The following is a 13,232-nucleotide window of genomic DNA, read 5'->3' as shown; positions in this document are numbered from 1 at the left end:
TAAAGCAAAAATTTAATTGTTGTTAATTCATCGTTAGATGATATCTTTTTTTTAAAAAAAAAATCAGTTTTATTATAACAAAAAAAATTAAAATCTAAATTACTAAAAATACATTACTGTTAAGAAAGAAAAAAAGATGATAACAAAAGAAGAAATATGTATAGAGAAAGAAAGCAATTTTAGAAAAAAATCCTTCTTTAACACAGAAATTAAAAATATATGTATAATACATTATACAAAATATATGTTAATAAAAAGCAAAACTACTTTTTATATCTTAATCATATCTATGAAGCTAATTAGTATTCAATATTTTATGATTTCTTCAGAACTTAATTAAATTTTAGAAATTGCTCTCCGTGTTGCACTGCAAAGCATAATTTGAATTGAATTTTTTTTTTCATAATAAATAAAAGAAAAATTTGAAGAAGGAAGTTCTGAGTGTAAAATACTTTAAAAAGTAATTCAATTTGAAAATTGTTTATTTATTAATCTATTTAAGCTATTTACTTGTAATAGTTATTTATAATTCTTTCTTAATGCTTTTTCAACTACTATTATGAGTTTATTTCTACTATTGTTCTCAATTTAAGGCTTAAAACTAAAAGTGGCCTACTTTTCTTATACAATGTAATTCTGTTTCATTACATGATTACTTACTTTAACGAAAGACATGTTGAAAACGGTGGTAACTTAATCTTTATGCAATTATTAATCAATAAATAAGTTATATTTATTTATATAAGTTATATTTATTTAATAAAATTTTCAAAGCTGTTATTATGAATTAACTTTACACAACATTACTAAACATCTGTTTGGGCAGAAACATTTATGTAATTTTATGGAAAACAAAAGTTGAAACAATTTGAATTTTAAATAATTTAAGATTTTTTTAGACACCTAGGCTAGACATCTTTACAGAAAAGAAATGAATTTAGTCTTGCTTTTGGAGGTCCAAGAAGGAGAAATGTTTTACCCAGCCCACCCGAGCTCGAGACATTTAGAATTAGCCAGAGCCTGAGACTGAAATATACTTTGGATAAAAAACATATTTTTCAGACAAGTTACTCGGTATTTGACGTCTAAACAGGAAAATTAACTAATAAAACCCTTTTTATCATTAACTTGTAAAACAAATTGTAACGATTAAAATCTTGAATTAAATGTGAAAGAGAAATACCACAGAATTGCAAACAGCAAACAATTTTTTTTTAATTGGCTGAAAGATATCCAATCAGAAACCCCCTTTAAAAACCATTAAGATTAAGAATTATTATTTTTATTTCGCTTTGTTTAATTTACTGCATCACTATATAAGAATATCTTAGTAAAGTTGTGAAAAAATTTTAGTAGAAAATAGAAAAAAATTATACATATATAACACACACACACACACACACACACACACACACATATATATATATATATATATATATATATATATATATATATATATATATATATATATATATATATATATGTAAATTAAAATTAACTAAATTTTAAGCAAAACTAACCGTTACTAAATAGTAGTAATAGTTAATAATGGTAGTAGTTTAGTACCTGCAACTGAATCTTAAAAAAGAATTTATATATATTTTTTATACAATTCTGAAAAATAAATAAAAACTGCATATTTTCCCCCGCTTTTAGGACAGAACCAATAACATACTTTCTCTTTTCATGTAAAAATAAAGTTGCTTAAATAATTTTCGAGTGTCTTGAGATTTTGCATTTGATCGCATTTTATCCCCTACTCTTCTTAACGTTGATTGTGGCGATGAAAGAAAAATGAAGGAAACGATATTTTCTGACGTTGTCGATGTGCGATGTAAAAATCATTTGCGAGCAGTTATTTTTCAATTTTTGTCTGTGAGATTTGATTTTTAAAACTTGTATAGGTTTTGCAAAATTTCCAATCCATTAAAATTTTTAATCTTGCGAAACATTTTTTTTACTAATTTTAGCCGAGTTTGATGCAAGGTAATTCTACTTGCGCTAAAAATTCTAAAAAAAATATAAGATTGAAATTTTTAAATATATGAAGCTAAAACTTACGAATGTATAAAACGTCTTGTATGAGAGTATCAATTTTTGATCACGATTTTAATAATTCTATGTTACTTGCATTTATTAATATTTTCATTTTTTAGGCTTAATAGCTAAACAAAACGAATTTTTATGTTCTGTTTTATTCTTTTAAAAAAAGGAACCAGCACCAGGTAGGGATGTAATTTTTTTCAAACACAGACAATTTTCATAAAAAAGTGTTCAAAAGTCTTATGAAACAAAACTCATCTGGGAGAAAACATGGATTCTTCGGATTTTTCAAGATAATTTAGTTTTGTAGTCACTTAGTTTTGACCTTCACACTTGTTTAAGAAAAACATGCGAGCAATTTTTTATAACATTTCTATGAAAAAATCGTAAAAAAATTCTCGTTAAGACACGGGGAGATACAAAAAATAAATAAAAGATCCACAGAAATAAAATAAATTGAATTTCTGAGAAGTTTCTGGAGAATACAAAACTTAAAAAATAGATTAACATTAGAAATGGAATTTCTGTAAGGACACGCGAAAATACAAAACGCAAAAATAGGTAAACGGAGAAATAAGAAATGGATCTTCTGTAAAGATACGGGAAAACACAAAACGCAAAAATAAATCAACTGAGAAGTATTAAATAAAATTGCTGTAAGAGCACGGGAAAATGCAAAACGTAAAAATAGATCACTGGAGAAATAAGAAATGTAATTTGTGTAATGATTTTTTTTCTTCTTGACGAAATAAAACTGCGGAAAAATATTTAACAAAACAGGAAAGTTTCAGGCACACCCGCTGCCGGTACAGATTTTTCAAAAAAAAATTTTTCGTACTCATGAAAAATGAACTAATTACAATTTGACCTCAATATCACGAAATTTAGATTATATCTATAGAAGGCATTAATAAATGGAGCATCAGATCTAATTTTAATCTAATACATTACATACCAAGAGGACGTTCTGAGATCGAATTCGAGATTTTTTCTGTATAAGTATCTTTTCCGCGAGGGTGGCAATTGCACGTGGAAAACAACTTGAACGAAGGATTAGGGCAAACCTGATTTTACAAATCGCTTTGATCGGACAGTTTTTACACCTACGTTTAGGCACGCTACAAATAAATAAATAAATGATATTATTCAATAATGATAATAATAATAATTAAATAAATGATATTATTCAATAATAATTAATTATTATTGAATAAATGATATTATTCAATAATAATTAATTATTATTGAATAAATGATATTATTCAATAATAATAATAAATAAATAAGGAAATTACTAAATTACATTTTTAATAGTTCAAAGAAATTACCTTAAATACGCCAATTGCTTCGTGCAGTCACTGTAAAAAAATCGAGATGCTAGGACTTTTTACCGTAAAATTTTACGGAGCAAATAATTCCGATTTACCGAAATTTTTGCAGCAATATTAGCAATCTGGTAAACATAGTCCCAATAGTTCCGTCAGGAGAGCAGTCGAATGGTTGGGCCTCTTAATATTAATTTCATATTTCGCGTATTTTACCATCTCATAGAAGTCGTATTTTTACAATTTCATATCTTGAAAACTTTTCTTTCAATTCAATTTTCAAATTTCGGATTCTGTCTCGCAAAATTAGCATGCTGTATGGTGTAAATATTTGTATATCTTGCTATTGAAAATTTGTTTGACCATAAATTTAAATATCAAAACTGACAAATAAATAAATACAAATTTTTTTTCTTCGTGGAATTATCATTGCATATACAAGTTTTGGACTTGAAAAATAATCTCTTAACTTGGTTCATTAGTTCCGTCTGCATGAGGAAATGCGCGAAAGTGAATTTATTATAACAAAGTCCAAATTTTGACCTCCTGATTAAACTATTGCGACCATAATTTCTGCATTATGAGTACCCCACATAATTAGAAGAACAAGTTACATATTTTTTCCTGAGAAGAGGAGTTTTTGAAAAGAAGTCTAAAGGAAGACACAGTGCATTTATCTGCGCTCTACATTAAGATAGTTTACAGTTTACAGTTGCTTTAAACTAAAAAGTTCTTTTTTCCTTTTTGTGATAATAAATTAGTGCAATGTAGTGGAAATTCTATTATTAGTGTACAAATTTGAATTATATTCGCAAAGTGCAAAAATGTTTAAAGAATTTATTCCATTTAAAGCTAAATATGAATTTCTTACATTTAATGCAAACCGAAAATAAATTAAACTGGGGAAGACTCTTTTTCTTTCATTCATACGAGTAATTTATCCTATCAAATTTGAATGTACTGATTTCAAATCTGAAATTAGTTTTGCTCCGAAGGCTACAAATTGTTTTCGAAACGATATTTTTAGTTAATTCTTGACTGAATCTGCCTTTAATTTTTAAGGACCATTTAACTGAATAAGCTTCACTGCTTGCTCAAAAAATTGCAAAGATAAGAATTTCGGTGAAATGCCCCCCCCCCTTTCCCAACTTCCACGAAATTTGTTTCAGGTGTTGGCGTGGGTGGAACTATTTCCTCCCGGGATGCCGAAAATCTAAGCAATTACTAATGATTCATTTCTTAAGACCTAACAAAAGGTGTGGACAAAGGTGTCCATTTAAATAAATTATAGTCAAGTTTGATGGTTGACCCTCTTTTTCTTTTATTTATTGACAATAGTCATGCATCACTTGATTTCGAAATGAACTCTATTCCTCTGTTAGGCACGCATTTTCATTCACTTTCTTTTAAAGAAGATTTCACAATGTTTATTGTTATAACAATAAACATTGTGAAAGATTTAAAGGTAATGGAGAGATGATGAATGCAGTTTTTCATATATTTATTCTGCTTCTATTATTCATTATTTGTTTTCATTCAACTTCAAGAAATATTGCCGAGTTTCCAAGAAGGATTCAATGTCAAATAACTATAATCATTCAGTTCTTGTTTTTTGGGTGGTCCCTTGCAGAAACTGCCACTATTTTTCATTTTGCGAGAAATGTTTCTCTATGTCCTCAAATACTGTGCTCGTTTAATTGAAACAACAATTAAGAATTCAATTAGTGAATAATTTGAGATAAAAATAACTTTTGTTAATGAGAGAAAGTTTCAGATTTCTTAAAAAATTAAGTAAATATTTACATACATTGTGTTGTAGAAAGCATTTATGATTTCAATGATATTTTTCAGGAAAACATATGATCAATGTTTTTATCTTTACTTCTTTTAAAATTTGTTCGATCGAGTTTTATGGCGGATTTATTTAAATCAGTCAAATCTTTTTGGCTTTAGATTTAAAAAAAATATTTTAGCTGAAATGTTATGGCGAATTAAGATCTCAATATGCTTTTAAGCTTAAAAATATTTAATTAATTTAGCAATTTTCTTTTTAAGAAATTATTCTTAAATGAGTTTTTCAATTCTCTTGTAACGAAGTTATTCTTAAATTAAATTCGCAATTTTCCCTTGGCGAAATTTTTCTTAAATGAAGTTTTTAATTTTTTTGCTGCGAAATTATTCTTGAGTTGAGATTACAATTGTCTTGCTTTGAAATTGTTCAAGAATTAAATTTGATTACCAAAAGATGATGAAAATCAATTTCATAAAACCATTTTCTTCAAGATTTTATCTGTTGTTCTGGTCAATTTTTATATGTATTAATTTTTTCTCACAATATTACTTTAAAATCGAATATTCTGAGTTATCATTACCTAAAATGAAAGCGATGATGATTTTTAAAATGTGGAAAAATAATTAAAAATTCAACCTTAAAAATAAATTGCTTTAATAATATGTAGGATTTCCAGAAAAAGAGAGAAGAGGCACTTACGATTTTTCAAAATCCATTTATCATAAATGTAACGTGAATTTATAAATTTTAAATTAACTTACAAACAGGTTGAAATCTTGACTTTGAAAACTGAACAACTTTCTGAAAAACTGAAGAACTCAAATTTTAATTTTTGCTCTGTGTTGGATTGCAATAAAAATTTCAATTGTTTAATGACGCCTACCAGCAGAAATTATCTTAAAATATGATTTAAAATCAATGGAATGTTCGAAACTTTAAGTCTACAAAGAGTGCTCTAATCTTAATTAGTGATTTGTGAATAATGATGATGCAAGTTGCGTCTGTATTTTAAGCAATGTAAGAAAAACTTTTCGCTTCGAAATTTTAACCAATTTTTATTCAACGTAAATAAACTTCTTTTGAAAGATATCATCAATTTCTTTGTTTTAAGAGTGACAGTGATAGTCTTAGCATTTTTAATTTTTTTTATTATTGATTCATGTATTGTAGTTATAATATATTTTTTCTCAAAATTCTTAAATAAATATTTTTTGCTCATAGACACTAAATAGAAAGTTTTTTTGCTCCGAATGCACGCGTTTCACCATTACTTCACTATAACTTCTTTCTTTCAAAATTTGGAAACATAAATTTCTCTAAAATAAGAACAGATTATATTAATTTTCGAAATCAAGAAACAAATTTTCTATAAATTATTTATTAAAAAGAGAAAGAGAGTTTTGAATTATCTCAAACTGCGTAGTTTTTGGCCTTCTAAAACAAGACACATTTTATTTAAAAAGAAATTCCGTTTAAGGACACTATACCTCGGTAGAAACTTTTCATCTCGAATTCTGTTTCACCTCCATAACCAATTTAGAATTTGAAGTATAGAAAAAGTGAGTTCAGGCGAACCTAGAACAAGCCACGAGATTTTAATCTCTGAAAAAAGATTCTCAAAATATCGAAAAGCAACCAAATAATTGGAAGAGAATTTTCCCATTGCGTAATCCTAAGTTCTCATAATTTGTTTTAATTTTGATATCTGGAAAATATATTTTCAGTGTTAGAAACTTCATGGTTTACTTTAAGTTTGTCTGAACTTATATATTCCAGATGTTAAATTCTAAATTAGTCATAGAGATGAAAGATGAAAATTTTCTTCACTGATATCTTCTTTGGTATAGCGTCCATTTAAGATTTCCGGGTAAGGAACCGGAAGAAAAATAACGGGTAAAACAGTTTGATAGAACTCGGAGGTAATGTTCCGTCTGAATATGCGAAATCCGATCAGTATTTTGATGTTCTTTCATTTTTCTTGCTTAATTTTAATAAAAAACTATGCAAAAAATAAATTATATCGTTTTTGATTTAGGGAATTTGTTAGATTAATAGTAGTATTTTTTTATTCCAAAGTTTTACTGACTTTATAATTTTGAGAAAAAAAAGATTTCAAAACAATTTTGAACATCACGTTTTGTCTCTGTTACATTGATAAGGTCTAAACCTTGTGTTATATATATTACGAAATAAACTACGTAATTCTCTAGTTTATATGTGAAAATAAAACGAATATTTAAACGAATTGAATATTTGTCAGATTTTGTCGTTGCGGAGGTCACTATTATAAAGTTTTCTAACTCTTCTTAGACTAGGGTGTACAATTAAGGTGATCTGATAATACTACTGCGATCCAGATTCTCTTTGGTTTGACTAATGGCGGCAGACAACGAGCATCTCTCTCATACATCTCTCCCTTTTCATCGCTTTTAAATTTCATTAAACATGTCAATTGAATAAAATGTGTTGGTTAAATTATAATACCTATTGAAATTGAAGCCAAAAATTTTTCTTGAAAATAGTACTTATAATTAAAATTTGAAGTTTTTTGTAATGAATACTAAAGTTTGAGCAACTTTTGAGTCAAAATTCTGACAAGGGCCCTGGCAAGTAAAATTTCTCAATCTTTATTTCTTGGAAAAAAATATTAAACTATTTTAATTCATTTAATAGTGCTTACTCGAAACAGGGAAAAATGTAATATGTCTTCAAAATTTATTTTTCCTGATAAACTCGATGATAATTATTAGCTGACTCGGCAATATCTTTCAATAAATTTTCTATGCCATCTATATAGCTTTGTATGGTAGATTTACGTTAATATTTCAATTAAAATATTATCGCTAATTATGATATCTTTATCAGCACCTTTTTTTATACATTTTATTTCAGAACAAAATTTTAATAATCAAATATTATTTTTCCTGAACTTCAAATTAAAACTAGCTGTCAAATGAAAACTAAATAATGCACTAAATTATCGTTAAAAAAGTATGTTCTGTTGTAAAATGATATATTCAACCTAGAGCTTGTTGTTTTAAGTTTTTAACAAAATGCTTAGTAAATAAGTTTTAAAATAATGTACACTCTTTACTAAATCTAACTGAGCATAACTTGGAAATGCCTAATTATTTATCTTTGTGTTAGAAACATTTTAACTACAAGAAATAAATTATTTATATAGTTGATCCAAATAGTTTCAGTTATGCTTGTAAAAACAAGAAATAATTAAAATTGGCAATCAGGAATACAGTGTAACGTTACTTATTAAAACCCATGATAACTAACTAATAAGATAAGCTTTAACATGATTTCATCTCCAGTTCTAGTAGAACTCTTTTGTCATTGTACATTGATAACTTATTCATATGTTGCAGGCATAAGGTTTATTATTTGGAAGGGGTTAACATTGTATATAGGGGGGGGGGAGGTGCAGCCTACTTCTATACTTTTGGAGACAGGTGTAAACCTGATTGGTTAAACATTCCAATAGATAAGAGCTATTGTATGACTAATTGATATTCTTGAATATTTGTTATACATCTCAAAAAAAGGATTGACCTTTTAGCTTTAGAACTTTGTCTGAGAATCATCTCTTGGTGAAGAAATATTTGTTGTAGAAAATTGTGAGCCGTACAGTGAATTGCGGAAGAATACGAATTACATATTACAGGACGCTATAGGGATACTTGACGTCTTCTACCTCTGTGTTTGAAAGGTAAGCACATTTAAATGATATTTTTGTTGAACTATTAATCTTCTTTTTTCATCTGTTAACATGAGAATTTCAGATAAATTCTAAGCAATGTGGTTTATTTCTATATGTATTTCGCCTTATTTATATAAAATTAGGTTTTATTCATAAAATAGATAATACATATCTAAATTATATTTTACCTGCGATTTAGAATTTCATGAAAAGTTCATTTTTAGCATTTTCAGTTATTTGCCACTTTTATTTAAAATGTCAGGAGATTTTGAAACATAGGTTTCGTCAATTATTTTCTTAAAATTTAATTTTTATAAATTTTATTGATTTATTTTTTAGCTTTAGCAATTTTTTTTAGTTACTGTTACATGATGTTAGTAAATTTAGATATTTTTTTCAGTTTTGGTATATTTTGTTTGAAGTGAATTTGTTTATTTACTGATTTTTATCTATTTCTTAAATTCTAAATCATTGCTAGTTAAGGTATTTTTCAAAATATAATTGTTTGTAGGTATTCTTTCTTTTAGAAATTGATTCGTAATCAAAAACTAATGTACAGTTTATAAATTTAATAATTTAGTCATTCCCTGGTAAATAAAACGCTAATATTTGAATGAAATTAGCTACATAATTTAAACTTAACGTTGCAGTGCACATTTATTGTTATTTTTCTTGTGTGTACTTCATTGTTGATGATAAGGTTCATTTCTCAAAAAAAAGCGAATTTTTAGGCAATTGTGATAGTTTTTAAAAACTATTTGCTTTGTAAATACATTTTTCTTGCAAAATATGGAGGTATTTTTAAATTTATTTTGTCTCGCTGAATTTCCAATGTTAATATAAGTACTAATTTTTTAATATGAATACAAATTTCTATTACATTGCTTTGAATAAGGTTTCAACCATATAAATTATGAGGCTATTTTATTAATCTGAAATATACAAATAGAAAGCTATATTAAGAGTTTTTCATTATAAATATCAATCAATATGTAAAATCGCAGAAGAATATTTTTTTAAGGACAATGAAGCTTACTATAGTGATAATCTGACATTTTATTACAAAAACTATTCTATTTATATTAAAAATACATCTTTGTGTAAATTGCGGAAATTATACACTGCGAGAATACGTGTATTTAAAGCTACAAGAATATGGCAATATTTGTTCGTGTTTTTGGATCTATAGAAACACCAAGAAACATCGGTAATTTCTGCCGAGGAGCTTTAGTAATAATTTTGCAATTAGTCTATCTTGAAATTAAATATTTGGTCTGTTCCATAATATATTAGAAATACATATAGGTGTAATTTGATTATTGATTTGCACCAAGATTTATTTCAAAACCGAATAGTCTGTGCAAGTGTTATAAAGCGATGGGTTTCTCTAAAGTTAATGTTAGTATTCCGGCTCATCAATTTTTAGTATATCTAGATTAGAAATGAATGTTATGCATTGTTTAAAGTTACTACTTTCTTTAGAATATACAAAAGGAAAAAAATTAAAATGATATTCAGATATTAATATTTTATTTAATTCTCTCCATTTGTATTATATTTACAATTTTTGTTAGGTTCAAATATGTTAATCATTCTTCATTAGTTTAAAATTACTTTTAATATCATTGAGAATTTGAAACTTAAAATTTATAAAGTGGGTACTTTAGTTCAAATTTCAGTTTATTGTTATAAAGTTTTTAGTTTAAATTTATATAGAGATAAAATCCAAAATCCGTTAAATTCCAAAACTTAATTGATTATTTTATTGATTTGACTTAAACATAATTTTTTTTTCACCACTGTTACAGAATGTTAGTAAATTCTAATATTTTGTTCAGATTTGGTACATTTTGCTTGATGTGAATTTTTTAATTTTCTTATTTTTATTTACTTCTTACATTTTAAAACAATGCTTGTTAAGGAATTTTTTAAGACATCATTGCTTGTAGGAGTTCCCTCTTTTAGATTTTGATTTGAAATTGAAACTAATAAATAGTTTATAAATTTGATAATTTAGTCGTACCCTGGTAAATCGAAAAAAAGCTAACATTGCAATGAAATTAGCAAAATTACTTTAAACTTAACGTCATGGTACACATTTATTGTTATTTTTCGTTTGTGTGCTTCTTATTGATGATAAGGTTTATTTCAATATTAAAGGTTTTTATTAAGGTTTTTTGTTTCAATAAATCATCAATTAACACTGCTTTTTTGCTGTTATTTTCTTCTTTAATTTTTCTTTCTTTGTTAATTTTTTTCATGTTATTTTCTTCTTTAGAGATATTTACATAAATAGAAATTTTTATTACATTGGTTTGAATAAGGTTTCCACCATTTAAATTATGAGGCTATTTTATTAATCTAAAATAAACATGTAGAAAGCTATATTAAGAGTTTTTACTTATAACAATTAAATTTTACAAAAATAAAAGGGTATTATTAATTACGCTCAAATAAAAAAGTTTGTCTAGAGTAAGTCAATAAATGAATATTTTTTTATTGCTGTAAAATAGTTAATTTCATTAATAATAAAAAATATATATGAAATTATAATTATTATATACAATGTTAAGGAACATTAGAAAAAAGTCTAGTTTTTACATAAATTAGAAAAGATAGTATTCAAAGTAGATCATTTTACAGATAATTTTATTATAAATTTTTACATAATTTAGAATAGCATGCTACAAGCATAGATCAAAACTGGTAAAGATGAGAAGAAAATTGCAGCGTATTTTGCCTTTTAATGGGGTGATATGATCAAATAAGCTTTTGAAAGCTATAAAGTGTTTATGAAGCGTTCATTTTTCATACTTGGCAATTGTGATAACTTTTCTTGTAAGTGGATATGTACAATTAAACTAAAGTGTATATACTTAATGCAGTATTTGTTATATCTAAGATTTTAATTTAATTATGTACAGACAATATATGGTATATTATTTCTAACAGAAGAGCTTAGCTTTATTTCACTCATAAAAGTCAAAGAAAGGGCCAAAGGCGAGCAGATTGTGCTTACCAATTAAGCATTTATAATATCTAGAGCGAAAGTTTCGATTCTCTTGATGAGCAAACATCTTTATTGCAAAATTTAAATTTATCGTTCATTTGTACTTAAATTTATTTTCAAACCTAAGAGGGGGTTAATGTAGTTTTTGTTAGGCATAAATTTTTTCTCAGACTTCATAGGAAAGGCCTTAAAAAGTATAATTTTATAGTTTAATCAATTCATTTGTAAAATCGCAGAAGAACAGAATTTTTAAAAATTTCATTTTGTAATTTAATCACTCAATATGTAACTACAAGAATATATTAATATTTGTTCGTGTTTTTGAATCTATAGAAACACCAGGAAATATTGGTAATTTTTGCCGAGGGCCTTCAGTTATCATTTTGAGATTGGTCTTTTAAAAATTAAATATTTGGTCTGTACCATTAAAATTTGAAAAAAAGTCTAGGTGCAATTTGATTTTTTTTTGCACCAAGATTTATTTCGGAACCGAATAGTCTGTGCAAGAGTTATGGACCGATAGATCCCACTAAAGTTTGCGTTAATATTCCAGCTGATCAATTTTTAGTATATCTAGGTTAGAAATGAATGTTATGCATTGTTTAAAATTATTACTTTCTTTAATTAGTTTAAAATTAATTTAATATCTTTGAGAATGAAACTCTATTGAATACTCTTGAATATTTAAAAAGTGAGTCATTAGAGATTTTAAGAGATACTTTAGTGTCATATTTAGTTCATTTTAAAATTTTAGAGCGACATAATCTAAGGTAGTGATATACCAAGTGTTAATGTTTTAGGAAAAGTAAATTTAAGTATAAATTGAAAGATTTATGTAGTTAATCATTGTTTTGATTCTTTTAAAAAGTGCAAACATAGAAATTAATTTGTTGTAAGTAAAATTTTAAATCATTGCGAGTTTAAGCACCTCTCTTGATTCTCCATTGTCCCAATTTGTGTTTTTGCCGTTCAGTGATCCCAAATATCAGTGCAAGGTGGATTTTAATATCAGCAACAACCTTTATTATAAAGACTATCTTAGGAAAAGGGGGAAACCTGAGTACTTACAATTATTCTATTAAATAGCTCGAGAGAAAAATATGTTTCTCACGGTAAGTAAAGGGAAAACTATAAAATATTATTGCATATATACTTGAGATCTAAATATGGAACACTCGAGATCAAAATACAGAAAAGAGGAAGTGAATAATTAAGTGTGGGAAAGCGTTTCGCCTCAAATATTAAATAAGAAGATTTAGATAAAGTAATAACGTAAGGCTGAAGATTTTTATGTTACATCCCCCTCTCCAAAAAATTTTAATTACCAAAGAAATAAAAAATTATCTATTTCCA

The 13,232-nt window shown here is 26.2% G+C and overlaps 1 protein-coding gene across 2 annotated transcripts in view; it reads left to right on the top strand.

Moving 5' to 3' along the window:
* The window catches only part of LOC139426666 (uncharacterized), a 41,542-nt gene that overhangs the window by 24,638 nt on the left and 3,672 nt on the right, over positions 1-13,232 (top strand). The window contains exon 1 of one of the 2 annotated variants that reach the window (XM_087151939.1): positions 8,650-8,878. The exons of the other annotated variant lie outside the window; for it this stretch is intronic. The gene's annotated coding sequence lies outside the window, so the exon portion shown is untranslated. Of the gene's footprint in view, positions 1-8,649; positions 8,879-13,232 lie in introns of those variants that run through there. 2 annotated transcript variants of the gene reach the window in all.

Source organism: Parasteatoda tepidariorum, chromosome 9 (assembly GCF_982258835.1).
Source record: "Parasteatoda tepidariorum strain Cologne lab strain chromosome 9, Ptep-v5.0, whole genome shotgun sequence".
In the NCBI taxonomy this organism is placed as follows: Eukaryota; Metazoa; Arthropoda; class Arachnida; order Araneae; family Theridiidae; genus Parasteatoda; species Parasteatoda tepidariorum.
Note: the sequence above shows the minus strand (reverse complement) of the source record. Positions and strands in the feature narration are given on the sequence as shown.